At 36.3% G+C, this 5,433-nt stretch overlaps 1 long non-coding RNA gene across 3 annotated transcripts; it reads left to right on the top strand.

Annotated features, from left to right (window-relative positions):
• Positions 1 to 486: 486 nt before the first annotated feature.
• Positions 487 to 4,580, top strand: LOC134675825 (uncharacterized). Of its 3 annotated transcripts, XR_010099807.1 has the most exons (7): positions 487 to 797; positions 897 to 999; positions 1,316 to 1,431; positions 1,835 to 2,040; positions 2,397 to 2,742; positions 3,439 to 3,526; positions 4,472 to 4,580. It is a non-coding gene; the product is annotated as an uncharacterized LOC134675825 (long non-coding RNA). The 3 variants fall into 3 exon arrangements; XR_010099806.1 differs by lacking the exon at positions 487 to 797 and having other exon boundaries at positions 808 to 999; positions 2,404 to 2,742; XR_010099805.1 differs by lacking the exon at positions 487 to 797 and having other exon boundaries at positions 808 to 999.
• Positions 4,581 to 5,433: the final 853 nt, after the last annotated feature.

Raw genomic sequence — 5,433 nt, 5'->3', positions numbered from 1 at the left:
AAACAACAAAATAGTGCAGAAATACATAACAAGGTATTTTACCAAAATAAATATATTAAATTATTACTAATAATGTAATTTTCAAATATTAAATAATTTGCATTTTATTTTCCAGAAAAGATGTCCAAGAAGATATATAAGGTATAGTTATCATGCGTATTTCATTTTGATAAAAACATACAAACATCCTCATATTATTATCAACATTAAAAATTTTCAACTTGCCATTGAAATTTACAAACATACCAATTCAACCATCGACTTAAGTATCTATGTAATGTTTATTTTCCACCCTAAATAAAAGCAATATAAATATCATATATTGCTATACATATTTCACAACTACACTTTCATCCTTGTCATCATATTAGTAGAAATATACATTGTGCATGCATATAAATATTTAGATGTATGCTCTTACATTTTCATTTCGTCATTTGATTCATTTCACAGTAACATATATATGCTGTAAGTATAGATTAGATAGTGTAGTTAGCAGTAGTTAGATGGGCGGACGTAACTCCAAGGCAAAATAAAGTTTGCAACCGGTTGCGAATTGCATTGGGTATACGTCTATTTTAACCTTTGTGGTTAATCTGGCGAATGGTTTGAGGGGTAGCTCACAGTTGCCATAATCCCTTAAACAAGACTGTTTGTATCCTTCCCGCTGGATGCCGCCCGTTAATAACATTACCCTACCGTTAAGGAAATGTTAAACTAAAACAGACAGTCGTTCTTCAGTATTTCACAACCTTTCTTTTACAGATATATTAAATCTACCTGCCTAACAAATCTACGTAAGTAAAAATGTACCTGTTTATCATAAATACTCGTCGCTTAATTTAACAACTCGCCTAATAAAATGTTTCTTTACTTAATACCATGTATGTTTTCAGAAAACCCATCACTCGAAAAAATGTCATCAGTACTCTACGTCACGACCATATTGTCACCTGTCTACAATCTCTGCAACTCGGTCAAGATATTACGACACAAGTGGTATGTAAATATAACTTTTTATTAGTTTATACAACGAAAATAGTAAATTTATTCGCCTTATTTAGTTAAACACTAAACCCAAACTAACCAATAAACGAGCCTAACATTGCACGATTAGACATTAGACATGAAAATCATCTTTATTATTTTTCAATTTAACTTAATCTCCTCATGAAAGTGTTTTGTCCATCAATTTTACATTTGACTTTTAACTGTAACCATAATTATTGTAAAAATATTTATCTATAGGTATACTTTCACCATATTAGATAGATTTTTCTTATATTGTTATCAACCTTAATACAAATGTTTTTAGATAAAGCAGTGTGCGGCGCCTATACAAACAACCGCGGTAACTCCTCGAGCAAGAAACTGACATCAAGAAACTATAACTGAGCAACAAATCCAGAATACTACTACCTATGGCCAACGGTACAGTAATCTTTTTTATTAAAATCTAAATTCCATCTATATTTTCTCCTCCTCGTCGTTATTATTTGTGTTGTTAAATATTATTATACACATTTTAACCCTCGACTAATTTATCTACCCCCGCCTGCGGCTCGGGCGGAAAAATACGTCTCGGGTATCAAGTGTGTAATATTTCCATTCACTCTTTATAAAAGAGTACAAAAGCATCAAATCAATGAGAGATACCAGACGAGTTCAAACCTATATTTACTAATCTCAATATCGCTGATTTAACTATTGATCCTCTTAATGATATCTTTCTTCCTCAACATATTAAACACTCTTATCTTAACTTAAAAAATCAGAAATAAGCACTGTAACATCGAATAGATTACATAATCATATATAATCATTATAATTGCAGCCGTATGCGAGCAAGAAACTCGGATCATATCAAAACCCTGAAGTGGCGCGACCTGCACCAGTTCACAGAGCGTCAAGAGAGAGAGAGAGAGAGAGAGAGAGAAGGAGGACAACGTCAACTGCCACCGCACACCACCAGACACCTCTCCGACACCACCAGCGGCAGTACTACTAACTACTATCAACGATGTCAACTTACACCGAAAGGTAAAGCTATACAATAAAACTACACAAATACAAATCACCTGAACAGGAACAAATCTACAGGTACAAATTTAACTCTCGACTAATTTATTTATCCTCGCCGGCGGCTCGGGCGGAAAAATACGTATCGGGTGTCAGGTGTGTAATATTTCCTTTTATACTTTATAAAGCATATATGTTTTCGTGCAAGCATCAAATCAATTAGAGAGACCAAACGAGTTCAAACTTATATTTATTCATCTCAATATCGCTGATTTAACTATTAATTTTCTCAATAACATATTTCTTCCTCAACATATTAAACACCCTTACATTACATATTTATATAATTATACATAATCATTATAATTAATTTTCAGATTTCAGATAAAGCTGGACATCAACAAAAGACTCCTCTAACATCATTTGTAGCCGTACGCGAGCAAGCAATTCGGATCTTATCAAAACCCTGAAGTGGCGCGACCTGCACCAGTTCACAGAGCGTCAAGAGAAAGAGAAGGAGGACAACGTCAACCGCCACCACACACCACCGGACACCTCTCCGACACCACCAGCTGCAGTATCTACCCAAACAGAACTCAATAATACGCAGTATTATTCACTGCGACCTCGAAATCCGATCCCGCCGCCAGCGACTATCGGCCGAGACTAGACACCCAATCACTACTACAAACTACTGTCATCGATGCCAACTTACACCGAAAGGTAAAGCTATACATACCGGGCGTGGCCTGTAATACGAGCAAAAAATGTAACTGTAGGTTGTGTGGCGATAGCGCCACGCGCGGCTTATGGCAAACCCCAAAATTGGAGCCAAACGGATGCACTTTTAGCTACCTGTAGCAAAGCGACGAAATCGCGGAGTGAGTCACGCCTGCCCTAAGACAATACCTATAACTCATTCCATTGCCTGTAGTAATAGCAAAGACATATGTAACTCCATATAGAAAGGGATATCCTAACATTAATCCATTTCAAAAACAAATTCTCTTTAACTAACCGTTTTCATAAACCATTAATTATGTATATCAATTTGACAATTGTCTTTCTCAATTTAATTGTAATATAATAATAACTATTTTGGGCAGAATTGTAACAGTTTTTCGATCAAGTCACGTGTCTTGCGAATCGTCTTACAAAAAGTGCACAGCGCCGCTAAAGAAGTTTTCACTTCAATAAACAAAATAATAGACAAATCAATTTAAAGCTAGCGATTACCATTCATTCATCAGCCATGAACAAGTACTTATGTCGCTTAAATTTAAACTGGTTAATCCATTCAACCCTTTCCAATTTACCCACATTCAATACTTCTTCACCACGGCAACTTGATAAGAAATTTGGATTTTGTCTACTAAAATTATATATGTTGGAGAAATAAACTATATAAACTATTTTCAGGTGAAATAGCATGCCAACTCCTTAGTAAGGAGTAAACATCAACGAGCTGCTGCAGCCGACCCCAAGAATCCACTATCCGGACGAAACGGTAAAACTGAACAAGTTTTTACGGCTCCTGCACACGATGGGCCAACGCCGGCCACTTCGGAGGACGCATTTATGCGTAAGAGGGAGCAAGTGATATTGCTATCTCATTCGACCTGGCTGGCTGCGTCCCTTGGAGTGGCCGGCGTTAGCCCATCGTGTAGAGAAGCCATTAAAGTGCATGACTACTAACACCGCATTCCCACTGTGTCTATATTTAAATACACTAGCCATGACAAAACAATTACCATTCTACATGTAGCCAGCTCCATTTAAATAAAGAGACAAATTGACAGACACGCCTATTTGTTGTTAGTCTGTTCGGAAAGAGAAGAGTCGTGAAATGTATTGCGCCGCAAGCATTCTACGACTTTTCTCTTTCCGCGCAGACTTACAGCAAAGTGGAAATGCGTCCTTAATTCTTAAGGGGCCCACAGATTACCAGTTCGCCGGATGATATTAGCTTAAAGGATGACTCACGTTAGACCGGGCCGTGTCCGACTCGGAGCTTCCGGCGCATCGTTTTCCATGGAAAGCATCATGTACATGCCTGTCATGTCATAAAAAAGTAAGCGTTAGAAGATCCGGCCCGGATACGGCCCGATCTAACGTAATTCGACCTTAATAGTTAAACGCAAAAGATGACAGCTCCGAACAACTGACAGGCTAAAGTTCGGCAAACTGGTAATCATTGGACCCCTTAACATTACAACAAGCAAAATGATCACTTTCAAAATTGTAACTGTGAAGCACGGAAAACGATAAACCGAAAGATCATTTCCACGTCTTAAATACCAGAGCACATCACATTCCTCCACCACGCTAAGATATGAAATAATAATCAATTTTATGAGTTTTTAACGCTCATTTATCTTTTTATTAACGTCTCGAATGTTATTTTTCATTTGCTTCTTTAATACTAATACCTATATATTTTATTTCTTTTCAGTACAATCGGCGCAGAACAACATCGTCAGAATCAAGAATTTGCCGGGCGTTGTCACGGCATATTAACTGTACACTCTGCACATCCTGTCTTTACCTCCTGCTATATGTCCTTAGATTAATATATAATTAGATAAAAAAACATGCGTTTTATTCAAATAATTATCAACTGAAGTTAGTATTCGTTTATGAATAACGCCAGTCTAATGACTATGAATAATTATATTAGGGTAATATTTCATCTATCCAATATCTGAGTTCAATATGTATTTTGTCATTGGACAAAGAAATTGAACAGGTGGAATACCACCATTATAAAGATTTACGGCGCTATTCACTTGCTCAGCTTAGGTAACCAGCTAATGATCGTCGTTTGTCCCTCTATGGCATAACGACAGATATGGACAAATGAAAATTATCAACTGATTAAGTTCGCAAACATATATGAACAACATCATTAAAGTCCACCAATCATCAATTAGAGCTAGACCAAGAAAAGTTTGCAACGATTTTGATAACACTTAAGCGTTATTAACGTCAAACTTACATGAAATTATGACATAAATAACTCTTGCACTGCATATGCTATCAAAACATTACAGACTTTTCTTGGTCTAACTCTTATATTAAAGTGTTAATGTAAAAAGTACCTATATTTTTCATATAAAGAAGTTTGCCAAACATACATAATAATCGATGACTATTGATAACAGCGCCATCTATGAGAGACATTAGAAAATAAGTGGATGTGTATTGATCATATTATTATATAGATGGCGCAATTGCATCCAACAACATGCGTCAATTGCACCCTGATTAATAAAATAATAATTAAATGAACCACAGAATAAATAATAGTACTAAGTACAGAAGACTCACTCTCTAACAAAACGTGTCTGTCACGATTAGCACAGATATGGCCGCTAGGTGGCGACAGCGCCACGCGCGGCTTATGGCAAACCCCAA

The sequence above is a fragment of the Cydia fagiglandana genome, chromosome 23, assembly GCF_963556715.1.
Source record: "Cydia fagiglandana chromosome 23, ilCydFagi1.1, whole genome shotgun sequence".
Taxonomy (NCBI): domain Eukaryota; kingdom Metazoa; phylum Arthropoda; class Insecta; order Lepidoptera; family Tortricidae; genus Cydia; species Cydia fagiglandana.
The sequence above is the reverse complement of the archived record's forward strand: the minus strand, read 5'-3'. Positions and strand labels throughout refer to the sequence as shown.